Here is a 15,800-nt window from a genome sequence, read left to right as displayed (position 1 = left end):
AAGAAGGCTCCACCATTGGTGCTCTTTTTTTCATTGGTACTGCTTGCCCAATCAAAATTTGTATAAGCATATAGAATGAAATGATTAGATCTATCATACCACAATCCAAACTCTGGCATTTCTTTCAAATATCTAAATATTCTTTTGACTAATACATAATGTGCTTCTCTGGGATTAGCTTGGAATCTTGCAACAATTCCAACTGCATTTGCTATATCTAGCCTTGTGTCAGTTAGATATTGCAATCCTTCAATCTTAGGTCTATACTTCTTCTACTCAATAGTAGGTGTCTCATCCTTTGTAGATAATTTGTGTCCAGTTATGATACGTGTTTCTAATGGGTTTACATGGTTTCAAATCAAACCTTTTTAGTAAATCTTTCATATACTTACTTTGAGAAATACAGATTCCTTCTTTGTCCTACACAATGTGTAATCCTAGAAAATATTTCATTTCTCCTATCATGCTGATTTCAAATTCCTTCTTCATTTCTTCTACAAACTTGTCACTTTCATCATCATTTCCTCCAAATATGATATAATCAAAAAATATACCAAAATCATTAATCCATCATAAATTTCTTTCCAATAGAGATTACTATCTACCATACCTTTGCTATATCCAAGCTTTGTCAAATGCTTGTCTAACCTTGCATACCAAGCTCTAGATATTTTCTTGAGCCATACAATGCTTTCTTCAATCTACATACTATGTCCTTTTCATCTATTCAAAGACAACCTTTAGGCTATTTTATGTATATTTCTTCCTCAAATTCTCCATTCATAAATTTTGACATGACATCCATTTGATATACTTTTAATTTCTTATATGCTACATATGCTAAGAATATCCTTACTGCTTCCATTCTTGCCACAAGAGCATAGCTTTTATCATAGTCTATTCCTTCTTATTGTGAGTAACCTTTATATACCAATCTTTCCTTGTTCATTACAAATTATCCTTGTCCATTCATCTTGTTCTTGAATACCCATTTAGTTCCTATCACATTCTTGTCTACTAGTCTTGGGACCAATTCTCATGTCTCATTCTTTACTATCTGATCCAATTCCTCGTTCATGGCTTACTTCCAATAGTCATATTTACATGCTTCATCTACATTCTTAGGTTTAAATTGATATATAAAACATTATTCATCATTGATTCTACTTCTTTTCATCACACCTTTATCTCTACTTCTGATGATTTGCTCAAGTGGATGATTCTTTATCATATTCTTACTTGAAGTAGGAGTTGTTATCTCAACTCTTGGCTCTGCTGAAGGTTCCGAGCTTTGTTGCTATCTTAGCTCTCCTTCATTCTATAAATCATTCTTAGTCACAAAGAATACATCATCATTCCTTGGTTTAGTAACTACATCATCATCTAAATTGTAATCAACTACTCTTTCTTGTATCTTGAATTTCTCATCAACTCTTACATTTGCATTTTCCATAATACTCTCCAAAGCTATTTCTTCTATTACTTTCTCTTCGTTAACCAATCCAGACTCATTATCACAATATTTCAAGGATCTTTTCATAATTTCTCTAAATTCTTCAACTTTATTAGAAAATAAACTCTTTCTATTTTTCTTTATTCTCTTAGGACATCTAGTAAAAATTGACCAGATTCTTTACATGTCAAATTTTTTTTTTTTTTTTCATACCTTCTAGTTCTCTCTTCATGAGTAGATCAATACCTTCCTTTATCTTTATGTCTTCTTTAGATCTAGACTTATCTTTTCTTATGATTCTATTCTCTTATATACAATGGAATGATTTTGGACATGAAAACTCAATGCTCTATTCTTTACAGAAATATGATAACTCACCAAGAATTTCCATCATTTGAGTTTTGTAATTTCCTCTATAAGATGTAGGACAATCTTATCTAAATATGTTCACCATGGATCTCCCAAAGTTGTTAAACATTATCTTCAAGGGCTTGATGCTCTGATACCAATTGTTAGAAAAAATAGTCCACCAAGATAGCTAAGAGGGAGGGGGTGGGTGAATCAATTATCCAATAATTAAAATATTTATCAACCTTAAACAATCTTATCCATTCGACCAAAGTAAACTGCAACCATAACAAGATGCAAATAGACAATTACACTAGATATGTTAACTAGGGAAACCCTTGATTAGTTTCCCTAGTGGGAATGATTCCCACATGATGATTTACTAATATAAACATTTCTTGTTAGAGGATGGACCCTGTTAGGATTCTATTACAACATTCAGTACATATAAGTCCTTGTTAGAAGATTCCAATCCTATTAGGAATTGTCCCAACCCTATTAGGAGTTGTGGAAGATAGAAGGACCCACTATCCAAATAACTTCTAGGGAAGGACCACTAAACTCACTGTCCAACTGATCTCTCAACTATTCCTTATAGAATAATTGTGTGTACTGTACTTTAACTTCTTTCCTATATCTTGTCAATCAGACCAATCATTATCAGACCTTATAGACTAGGTCATGAACCTAAGATCCAAGTATCCAAATTTGGATCCGATATAGAGAATCTTATATATTAACCAATAAATGGGATACATGCTGATATCATAAAAATCCATAAAATAAATTCCATTCTTAGAGACATCTCATGAGGCAAAACAAAACTCTTTCCAACACTAATTTACAATACTTCACCATTTACATTGTCTGATTTCTATTCAAGGGTATATTATTCATAACCTCTATTTCTGAAAATTTCATGCCAAACCATTTGGAGGAGTTGTTCCAAATTAGCTGTTATAAAACATATCCAACTCTGAGACCAATTCAATAAACATGTTACAAGTTATAATCTTTGTACCAAGACCCATTTTTACTATCATAAATCAGTAACACAACTTGTAACCTTGCCTAGGGAATCCCATATCATTCATGATAAAAAATAAATTTATCCCAGAAAAATTTAATAATAAGATTCATTGAATCTAGTTTCCAAAAATTTAAGCCATTGAATTTTCAAATGCATAAATCATTACATACATGCAAATCTATGCCTGCAACTTCATTGAAGATTAAAAAAAACCAGTCTTCACTAAGAAATGTACAACATCCACAAATCTCAATTAAAATGATTCAAACCAAAAGAAAATATCTTTCCAATGAATCCATTTAGTGTTTGTAACTATTCCATATGTGTTAGTACCAAGTATTGCAAAATGACTACTATTAGGGAATCCAAAATCTGCAAACAACCACTTTTACAGAAATGATCATAACTTATTCATTTCTCCACCTAATAATTCCAAAAAAAAACCAAAAGGAATATTATTAATACTAATATAAAAATATATAGAATATACATGGGTTATATGCTGTAAATTTCTGTACAATACCTAGAAACAACACGAAATTAGTTAACACCAATCAAAATGACAATTTCTTAAGAAACCAATTCATTCAAAATGACCTTCTCCTTCTCATTCATTCTTTTCTCTTTTTGGAATTACCAATACAATTATTTTATATTTTTTGTGATGGCTTACAACTTTTCAACCACCTTTTAAACCAATGAATTGCATTCTTTTAACCCTATTGCATTTTTGACAACATTTTATGCACTTTATGTATTTTTACATTACAACTTATAGATTTGCACTTTCTTGACAACTTTACATTTGTTTCCTTTTGGAATTACTATTGATTCCATTAAATGGAAGATCATATAAAAATATATGGAATTATTTTAACTAATTATAATATTTCTAGGGATCATCTCCAATATCTTTAAGACTAGGTGCTCTTGAACGAGGCTCACACAATAAAACCTCGGCAATGAAGTTTCCTTCACTTTCGTGTTGCTTTTCTTATCTTTGTATTCCACTATTTGTGTTTCTTACAATAATTCAAATTCCTCCATACATACCTCATACACAATAAAGGAAAATGTCCTTCCTTTATACCAAATCCATAGAACAATTCCCTGAGTTGGCTATTACACCTTCCCAGTTAATTATTATAGGACCACATTAAGAACACATTACACTTGGCGATAACATTAATCTTTTGCCTTGTAACTTAAATAACTTTCCACACATGTAATATTATGATGAGAAAGCTTGGCCACCTCATCACCAACATGTCTTCTTCACATCTTTAACTTTGGCTTCTTAGAATAACAATTCTCCTAAGAGATATAACAAGTTTTCAAGAACATGCCTCTATAAACTCTAACTCAGAATAGTCTTCACTGAAACTTGCATAAATTCTTCTATACTTAATATCTTATGCTTTCAAAGTTATTTGTGTATACTATAAATGTATTATAATTTCCCTTTAACCTCACTACTAAAATTACTCAATCATTTGTTTGTACCAACTTGATCTTTAACAATGTTCTTCTCTCAGAAATCACAAAAAAATTGCTATCTTGACATCTATTTCCCCACTTTTATCCTCTAACTAATTACCAAAAGTGAATACTTGTGTTATAGTGAGATGAGTGAGTTCTTGGTTATGGTTGAGTCTTGGTCTAATCCCTCTTAGGTTGAATGAGTCTCCATCAAATTTATCCTTTTCCCCTTCTCCCCATTTCATAGTTGGGTGTTTGTGCCTAGGTTGATGGAGATTCATGTTACTCATGGAGTGATCAATTACAAGTTACATTCACTTTCGGCCTATTAGTTTTTCAAAATAACTAGAAGTTTGCAGAAATTTTGAAATTATCTTCTCCTTGGCAACTTTCTAACCCATGAAGATGATTTCTCACAAAAGGCACCAAATGACACACATGGATGAAAAATGCAAAAATAACAAGATATCTTATGGTGAATTGACACTCACTTGATGATGATGACATTAGAAAATGTTAAGATTCATCATGGCTCTCAAAATCATCTCTGGTGGAGAACTAAGAATGAACTTCTCTTCAATGGGTTTTCAACCTATGAAGTTGGTTTTTAAAAAGGTAGTTTAGAGTGAAAAGAAATGATAAGCGGCCCCCTATAGAACTTTGCACCTTAGTTAGAAAATTTTGAACCCAAAAAGGACAATGTTTTAAAGGTCAATTAAAAAGGAAGAGTTGGCAGAAAAAAAAAAATTTCTTCTCCTTGGTGGGTTTTCAACCCAAGAAGACAATTTCCTAAATTTTAATGAAAATCAAGCCAATAGTTAGATTGGATCTGTAATTTGTGCATAAAACATCTTAGAATGATAAAATAAAGAATCTAACCATTACAAGAAAAGAGTTAATGATCAGAATTCAACCTAGTGGATATCTTCCCATGGAGTACTCTATTGGTAACTTCCCAAAACTTAAACAAAAATGGGAAAGTAAGTTATGAGGAGATAGTAAGTTATGGGTAGATAGAATGTTATCGTTGAGCCAAGAAAATAGTGAAAAGACCCCTAGATATCTATTAAACCCTTGAATTTACTATTGCAATAGGTCTCTCCTTCAATTCATTCACTTGGCACAAATTCTAAAGATCAACAAATGAATGAAGGCTCTTATATATATGGGAACATAAATAGTTGAATAACTACCACTTTTTATTTGAACAACTATTCTGTTAATGTGCATAACTTTTTCAAAAGGCCAATATCTATTGCATTAGACATTCCATTCACTTTCTTAATTAAAATCTCATTATCAACACAATGACAACTAGATTCATGGGTTTTGATCAGTTGAATGAAATCAAATCCTAATTGCAAAATTTTATAGATACCTCTCTTCATTTCTATGACATGGAGGATTTTCAAAAGAGAGTGAAGTCAAAGTAGATTTATCTCATCGTTGATAAGTTCTAAGGATGTCAGTTGGTCAAGGTAGCTAGTTTTTTGGTTGTAGTTCAAGCCTCAGAGTTGATTTACAAATGTATACACTGTTGCAACCTATAGACAAGGATGATTGTTCTACTGGATAACACAGTGTTGATTTTTGTTGAAAGACAAACTGTAGTGAATTACCTGTGAGTATTGAAATGAGAGGAATTCTCAAACTTGACCTCTAGAGGAGCCATTTCCAAGTTCTCAACAAAGAATATGATTTGCAGGAAAGAAATCATGTAGACATGGTTCCAAAAACCACAAAGTGCCAAGAGTAAGGTTCCTACGACCTTGTTTGGGACCAATCTCAAACCATAGATCATTGATATCTTGTTCCTCCTACATAGATTGAAAGGTGAAGTAGAAGCTTTGAATTTCAGTAAGCAATATTTCTTTTTAGTGCAAGTCATCTACTCTAACACCCAATATATTGATTGGGCTTATCAGGTAAGCAAAATTCTATCCAATGCTCTTCGTGCTGCAAAGTTTTACATACATTCTATATGTCCTCTTTCCTCATCTATATGTTGGCCTCATTAAAACTATGTCCATGCCTCCCAAGAGTGGAAAATTTTCTTGATGATGTGAAATCTTATGAGTTTTATCCATGCTTACAATTGGAAAATAGCTATGCAGAATATCTAAAAGTCAATTATGCACTCACTATGAGGATTTGCAGAGAGCTATAGGGATGTCCAGAAAGGAGATTTAGTCCTAAAGAAATGGTAGCCATTGGCCAATTTGGAAGTTATTTCATCCAATTCTCATCCTTTTCTTATTTGCATCTTATAGCTTTTAATGGTTTCCCTTTTAAGTTACTAAGATATAACAGTGATATGATCATGTTGATTGAGATCGTGTGGGAAGCTACTCAAGTGAACATGTTGAGTGGGAGTCTAAAGAATAAAGGGTATGAGTTTCCCATGAAGGTAGGAACTTTCATCTATGACACCCGTTTAGATGCTGAAAACATGTTGAGGGTGTTTGGAATGAAGTATAAATTGGAGATGTACAAAGTCTTGAGGCCCATGCTCAATCCAAATGGGTACACAAGAGATGTTTTACAAATCATAAGTGTAATGAAGCACATTACCACCATTGAAGAGTACTGGGCCGATTACAAGTACGAGTTTGAGAGGCATGATCGTGGATTCACTAGATTGATAGTAGATCAGGTGAAAATGTACAAATTCAATATTGATGCAGAAGGAATAGAGTATGATGGCTAGAACATGTACAATAATACTTACCTAACCAAGCTAAGAGACACTCCAATAATCTTGGAGCCTTATGAAAATTCTAAGGAAGATCTAGATATAATGATGGCTTGAATCTATCAAAGGACTGGAAAATGGGTCAAATGGATCACAGCCAGAAGGACTTGGAGAAAAAGTACATCCTCGTAGGCCTCTCCAAAGGTTGTAGTGGCTTCTTCCTCACAAGGTGGTACATTATATGAAACCTTTTCCACTACCCAAGGTCCAACTCAACCATCAGATGGAGGTGATAACCCTCTCGACAAAATTATTCCCCTAGCAAAAACTTGTCAAGATGGCTCCCCTCCAGTGATTGAAACTCTAGAAGAGACTGAGAAGAAGATGGTGGAGGAATAAAGGGATAGTGAACCCACACTTGCCCTCTCAACTCATAGTAGTCCAATCCCATCTGTAAGTGCTACACTTCTCCTTTCTAGTAGTCCTTAAGTGCAGGTAGTGGATCTGGGAGATGGGGGAAGCAGTGAGAGTGAGTCAACCAAGTAAGGGACCAAATTGTTCAAAGCTCATCTCATAGGCCCCAAAGATGCTCTTGGGATTACTTCCAAGGTGATTAACATAGATTCATGGCTGGAGGACACTTTGGACCGAAAAAGAAAGAGGAGAGATGAAGGAGCTCCTAACAAAGAGATCTATTCTCTAGCTAACCAATCTAGGTTAGCAATAAGAAAAATTGAAAAGTATAAGATTTTGTCCATTCTCAAACAAGATCTTGAAATAGGGAATCTGACGATGGAAATTGCAAAGCCCACTAAAGAGGGAAGAATAGAAGATATGTTTGTAGATGATTTTGCCCTACATTTTGTAGATCTTGGAGATGTTAGACATGACCAAGGTTGGCTTATGGAAGTCAACAAATGAGGTGATAGAAGGATAGATTAAAGCCTTAAATTATCAAAAGTTAGAATGAAGGAAAAATTCCATGAACTGAATGGTTTAATCAAGCAGTTGGTTACACCATTGGTGAGAATCTTTGGAATGTCAGTCACTAGTGACCCTATTGCTACCAATATCCAAGCACTCATCTCTCAGCTCCAAGAAGATAAAGACTTTAGGAAAATAGGTAGAGAGTGGAGTGGGAAACTCAAGTTAGAAGGACTGTCCATCATAGAGTAGATTGGCAATGCGATATTGATGCTCAAAATAGAGAAAGACAACATTTCAGAAAATAGAGCCACCTTGGCAGTAGAGAAAGAAAAGAGTGAAGATTGTGTCTCTTTATTGAAGATTATTATACATATGAAGGCTAAGGAGGTTGTGGAAGAAAATATCTTGCCTAAAGGAGATGAGCTTTTATTTGAGTGGCTCTATAGCATGCAATTCAAGTATGAGATGATTATGGCAGTAGAGGAAGGACATAAGGAAACATAAGATAAAGTGAAAAAGGATCAAGATAGAGACTATGAACTCCTCAGAGGTCTACACACAAACTCACAAACTAGTGGACAAGGAAAGGGAATCATTGGAGTAGCCTTGATGCAAACAAAATTCTCCAATTACATAGATAGTTTGACGGGAATATCTTTCAATCACCAGAATAGAGTTTTTGAACTCTAAAAACTTGGTTGATGTGTATACATGGCCATGGAGGAAGTACAAGATCTATTAAATATTATCACAGTTTTAGCCAGAGAGCATTCTAAATGGCTCTTAAGATACATTAATGTATATGTCCATGGGCATAAGGAATTGATTCCAATCATTGTCATCGCCAAGGCCTATAGGGAAAAATAAGAAAAGGGAAAGAAGGCCAAGTGATTCATATTCTGCCCCTTTCATATTTTGATGTAATGATTGTATATATGAATTGTGGGCCTCAAATCCTCACACACTTCAACATGATCATTACCTAAGAGATCATACTAGAATAAACATTGAATTGTTGATCTGAGTAATCTAACAGAGTGACCTGTTGCCTTCTAACTAGAAGGATTTTTCCTTTTCTCTCAGAATGAAAAGTGGGCAACTAGACCTTTTAGTATGAAGGATTTATGAAGTTTTATGAAAGTGCAATTAATCTAGATGAAGTGCAATTCTAATCGAATAATAGAAAAATAAAATAAAGGTATATGAGTGCATTTTAATCTAGATGATATTTAATGCTAAACAATTATAAAAGCTATGAAAGTATTAAGAAATTGAGTATCTATTTTGATAGTAATTCAATGCAATTCAATTCCCATCCCCATAATGAGGAATTAGAAGCCTCTTAAATAGAATTACAAAAATCAATTAACAATCGAGATTAATTGGAATGGATGGTGAAGATTGAAGCTAAGATTCAATCAAGATGGAAGATTCCCAATGTAGGTGAGGTTAACTACCTTAGATCTTAAGAATAATGAAGAGTTAACTAAAATTCACTTGAGTGTGAGAATAAATTGATTAAGTCAATTCCAATTCTAGAGATAGACCACTTAGAACTCTCATTCCTGAACTAAAGATAACATTTGGAAGATTATTTAATTCAATAAATTGAGAAATGACTTGATAAATGCATATTTCTAATTAATTGAGTAATTAAACCCAATAATCAAAATAAAGACATTATCTCTTTAAATTAAATATGTTTAATTCCTTCACACATTGCTTAAAGAAGTAATTTAATTAAATTAAAGTATGAACAGTTACAATTAAATCAAATTTAATCAATAGGTTTAATGTAGCTAATTCAAGTCGATAAATAGGAATTAAGTAGAGAATACGATTAATGTAAATTAGGGTTTTCTACATCTAACAATTAAGTCAAGTAGCAATAACCAGAATGAGAATTGCCTAGTAAAATAGGACTTAGGGTTGATCAAAATAGACCAAAATTGATTTACATGGCAATGTGCTAATTTTGAGGTATTACATTTGCCCCTCTTTGAATGAATGTGTGAGCAACATGTTCAATTCAAAGAAATCAAAAGTATGATGCGAAGATCAAGAAATGAGATTGGATTCAAAATTAATGATACAGAGACCAATTGATAATTTTTTAAAGGTTATATCCAAAATGAAGCTTAACCTTAGGGAATCCAGATGGAACATCTAAATACTAAGATTGATAAGCTTTTAAAGATTATCTCTAGAATGGCGATTAACCTTAAGGGATCTAGATAGAACACCTAGATACCTAGTTTGGTAAGCTTTTAAAGATTATCTCAGAATGAAGCTTAACCTTAAGGGATCTAGATAGAACACCTAGATACCTAGATTGATAAGTTTTTAAAGATTATCTCTAGTACAGAGCTTAACCTTAAGGGATCTAGATAGAACACCCAGATGACGAGATTGATAAGCTTCTAAATATTTTCTCTAGAACAAAGCTTAACCTTAAGGGATCCAGATAGAACACCTAGATACCTAGATTGATAAGCTTTTAAAGATTATCTCTAGAAAAGAGCTTAACCTTAAGGGATCAAAATAGAACACCTAGATACCTAGCCATAAAATATAGCAAGATCCCATCATGAGTCATAGAATCATCCCCAAAATGAGGCTTGACCCTTAGGAGTCAGGGTTTAAACTGTCTCGATACCTATCCATCAAAATTTGATAAGAACTACTTATAAGATGTGATCAGTTGATCAAAAGATGAGATAGATGACATACATGTTAGATAGAAAGAGGACAAGATGGCCCTAGTAATGAGATGCCCTGAGTGATGAGGACATTAGTTTCAGATTGAGTTGAAATTTAGATTCAATGATGTAATCATCTTGCCCCCTCAAGAATGAAATCAAAAGATGACACACTAGAAATATGATGTAGAGTAGTATATTGAAAGATATTGAAGAAATCTAAGGTTTAGAAGAATATATAAGAGATTAGAAGGATTTTAAGAAAATTTGGAGTCGATTCAAAGTGATTTTGAGGTCCAAAAGGCCAGGTTTGACCAGAGTTTGACCATAGTTGACTTGAGTTGACTTTTTCCTGAGGTTGGAAAAATGTGAAGAGAATTGGGATTTGAAAAGATTCCAAGATTCATGAAGTATCAGGAAAAATGGACTGCATAAGTGTTCGATCATGTCAGTCCCAAAATTTTAATATGTTAATTTGAGCTACTTAAGTGTGTCAGATTTTGAATTTGATCCTGAAAATGGATTCAGAATGGTCAAATTAGCTAGGATGTATTTCACATCAATAAGAGTACTTTGAAAAATTAGGTCAATACCTATATAAGGGCCCAAAAGGTCAATTTCAAATCATTTGCACTTTTGTCTTTTATGAAGAAGAGAGATTTGATGGGAAAATGGTGGTCCCCTTGTTTATACATCAATTTGAGCACTCCTAACAACAAAACCGACTGATGGACTATGGGCATCTGATGAGTAGTTGATAACATTGCTTCACATTTAATTTTTCACACTTTTAGAGGTACTTTAGGTCATTTTTAGGTACTATTTAATTGTTCGCTAGTCAGTTCTCATGTGAGAATGTCTCTCTTAGTGCAAAGCTAATCAAAGTTCATGCAAAGAAGTACCAGCTTGGTACTTCATTTGATGGCTTTGTGGGTTTTCTTGCGAGGTGGATAAACATTTGTCTTGAAAAATTTTTGGTTCATTTTTTGCTTAATACTTGATTGCCTCTCACGCAAGAAAGTGTATCCTCACATGAAGATGTGCAATCTTGCATGAGAACATGAGATGTTGCACAAAATTCTTGTATTAAATGCAACTTTTAGCATGTGAAATTAGATTTTTCATTGCATTTTCACACTTTCTTTCATCATGTTTGTTTAGTAAGGGTTGGTCATTTTCTTATTGTGTTCATGTGTGCAAGTTACATTTCTCGATGTCATATTTTGATCTCATTACCCATCATATGGAGCTTCAGCATCACATTGACAGATTGGGTTTAGCATATATTTTCCAGATTCCACTAGAGTTGGTGAATCACAACCTACTAATTGCACTTGTGGAGCATCTCCATTTGGAGATGAACACGTTCCACTTTCCACAGGGAGAGATGATAGTGACATTGGAGGACATCTACCAAATACTATAGATACCCTTCAATGGGCTAAGAGTAGTGTATGACATGGCCATGGATGGGCATAGAGGCACTAATAGCTATGTTTTAAGAGGAATTGATCATGGGCCAAGCCATCATCTGGGATGAGCTTGTGCATACCTATGGATACACACATAGATCGACAATAGTGTTAGGGATATTCATTAGCTATTTCTTGATGCTTGATAGAGGCCAACATAGGTTGGAGTGTGGATGGGACTAGATGCTCTAGATGATACTAGTGATACCAAAGAGATATGGGTGGGGTCAATGCATGCTTGCCCATATGTTCCATGAGATGCACAAGATAGTCTACCATGAGAGAAGGAGCATTGCTATGGTGTTTATGTTCTCTAGATCTAGGCTTGGGAATACATTCTAGTTACTAGACCCATTTTTGTGGATAAGAGCTAGCCCATGGAGCTAGACATTTGTAAATAATAAGGCTAGCTTACCTAGAAAGCTCTAGGGAAGACTGAGCAGTGGAAGGTTCAATTAGATGAAATAGTGGCTATAATCTGGAGATTGTGGAGAGATATAGAGGTCTGGCATGATGATCAAGTAGAGCTTGGGTATATGTTTGCCTCCCAACCATTGATTGGATAGTTGATATCAGTCATTGAGAGATTTCCTTTGACTCACATGTGGCAATAGTATAGTTGACTACAAGAAATTTCATAGGATTATTGTTCATACATGCTATTGGCTAAGATGTAGATCAAGGGTGGTCACTGAGATTAGACCTAGGGTGATCGATCATTGACATGTGCACCATAGTGGCCATCTAGTGGAACTATCTACTAGTAATAGCAAATGGAGGGATAACTCTAGCTTATCAGACCCATTTTGCTAGTCACCCCTTTCCATAGTTCATAGACCTAGTAGGGATGGCTGTACCGATCCAGCTAGTACAAGTACTATAGGGGCTGCCACAACAAGCATTGTATTCATGGTAGAAGGGTTTGAGACACAAGGTATGTCAGGTGCTGATTCTAGCTTGATAGATGAAAGTGGACTCAAGTGCAAGAGGTAGTGAGATAGGGCAAAGGAGGTTGTGAGAGGAGATGCGATCTCTAGGACCCATAGGAGGAGATGTGTAGAGGCCTTAGATAGAGGTAGAGTAGCTAACATAGAAATCAACTAAGTAGGATGATGATGATATGTAGGAGCAACTTGCTATAGGGAATCAAGGTAGAGGTGCTTTAGTGCAGACCCAAGAGGCTCTGAGGATGGCTAGAGAGTAGATACACATTGCACGACGGTAGTTAGGAGAGCTATATATACAAGTAGTGTTGAGAGAATCCTAGATTGTTGATTGTGAGCTTGAGATCTGAGAGCTATGAGAGTAGTTAGAGAAAGTAGATATGAGATCTGAGCAGTAGCAGAATGAGATTTGTCTATAGTCAGCCAGGTTGGCTTACTATTTTGTAGCTTATTAAGCAATTGTACCAGATGAGGCCAAGCAGGTGCCTTAATTTTCATAGTATGCACGAGAGTCAGGGGGTGCATAGTTGGTTGCAAGACCTGATATGCCTCCTCCTCCTCCTCCTCCACCACTAGTGAGAGGTGAGGGGGAAGGAGAGAGTTCGATTCATTTTGTGTTACTCCAATTTTGATCTGGCTCTATAGCGATTGGTCTGCCAGCACACCATTTTATACCATTTTTGATTGACAATGCTTGAGTAGTGCCCAATGTTACACAAATGTACATTATTGAGATATATATATGATATTTTAAGTTTAGTACCATTTTCATGTATCATCTTTCTTTCTTTATAGCCTAATGTACATGAGATGTTTATGCTTTGATTATGAATGCAAATATGAGGTGATGTATGAGCTAGTGTCAAGCCGTTTGAGCTTGATCTGCAAATACCCTCATGAATGTCAAATTAAAGCACATTCAGATTCATTGGGTTCTAGAAACCTAAAGAGTGTTCCATCGAGACCTCTCCTAAACAAGTCATTCACAATAATGACATACCATTAAGCATTATAGATAAGGTGACATTTTTCATTCTGGGTTAGACCACCTAGAATTTTTTGGTCACATAGATAGGAGTATATATGGTGGTAGTGAAATGAATCATGTCCTACAATAGAACAGATCATTATAGATTTAGTTGTATCATAGGCAAGGTAGAGTAACATTTGCACTAGGAACTTTTGTCGAAGATCATTCTCTAGCATCTATAACAAGGAAGCAAGAGTAGCTATGGCATCAACCACTTTGTTGTTTGTTTGAGGAAGATGTTGAAATGTGATATGAGAATAGTATTTCTTTAGACCATCCACCATGTGTTTATAAGGGATAAATTTCTCATCTTTCATCTTATATACATCATTGACCTAGTTGATTATGAGTTGTATATCACTAAAGGTGTTCAATTGATCTACTCTCCATTCAACTTTCATCTTCATGCCATTAATGAGAGCTTCATATTATGCAATATTGTTCATACAAGGAAATATAATCTTGTACACCTTAGGTAGTGAATATTTCTATGGTATTATGAATAGTAGTCCAGCATTGGATCCTTATTGTGTGAAGGAACCATCAAAGAACATCACCCAAGTTTGATGCGTGAGTGTCAAAATTGATTCATCAGGGAAGTCAACATTTAGAAGAAAAAAACTTTGCATGGGTGCCTTTTCTAACTAATTAGCAATTGCTTGTCCTTTAATAGCCTTTAATTCAACATACTGAATGTCAGAATCACTTAATATCATGACCCACTTAGCCAACCTTCTTGTTAGAGCTGCCTTACTATGCAAGTACTTCAGTGGATCAATTTTACCAACCATTCATGTAGTATGGGCAACCATGTAGTCTCTCAACTTTTGGGAAGCAAAGATGACTGCCAAGCAAGCCTTCTCAATGATATTGTAATTCTTTTCATAGGAGATTAGTGTGTGACTTAGATAGTAAATGGCTCTTTTCTTGTTATCATTGTCCTGTTGAGCTAGTAAGATACCCAAAGATGTCTCTATTGCTAAGATGTACAAAATAAGAGGCTTCCCATGAATAGAATGCATCAAGATTAGTGGACTAGCAAGGTATTGCTTTATCTATGTTAGACTTTGATCACAATCTTGGCTCCAGTTATATTTCACACCTTTATGTAGAACCTTGGTAAAAGGTTGTGACCTATTTGCTAGTTGTGAGATGAATCTGTGAATGGATTGGAGTCTTCCATGTAAGCCCCTCAACTGACTGATATTATGAGGTGGAGGCATGTCCATGATTGCTTGAACTTTCTTTGGATTGACCTTGATTCCTTTTGCAAACATGATGTAGCCAAGTAATTTCGCAGATGTTACACTGAATGCACATTTCTTGGGATTAAGTCTTAGACTAAATTTCTCCATGTGATCTAGGATAGGACCCAAATCTTGAAGGTGAGTGTTGTGTTTTGTGCTCTTAACTAGAGTATCATCTACATAGTCTTCTATTTTTTTATGCATCATGTCATAAAAAATTGTAGTGATTACCCTTTGATATGTAGCACCAGCATTTTTTAGACCAAATGACATTACGTTCCAATGAAAAGTTCCCTATGAACAAGTGAAAGTAGTCTTTTCCTAATCTTTTGGTGCAATTTCAATTTGATTATAACCAAATTTTTTTTCCATGAGTGAGTACATCTCATAGCCTATTGTCATATCCACTATCATATCAATGTTAGGGAGTAGAAAATCATCCTTCGAACATGCTAAGTTCAAATCTCAAAAATTTGTGC

This window comes from Cupressus sempervirens, chromosome 10, assembly GCF_028749045.1.
Source record: "Cupressus sempervirens isolate cs-2001-9-10 chromosome 10, ASM2874904v1, whole genome shotgun sequence".
NCBI lineage: Eukaryota > Viridiplantae > Streptophyta > Pinopsida > Cupressales > Cupressaceae > Cupressus > Cupressus sempervirens.
The sequence above is the reverse complement of the archived record's forward strand: the minus strand, read 5'-3'. Positions refer to the sequence as shown.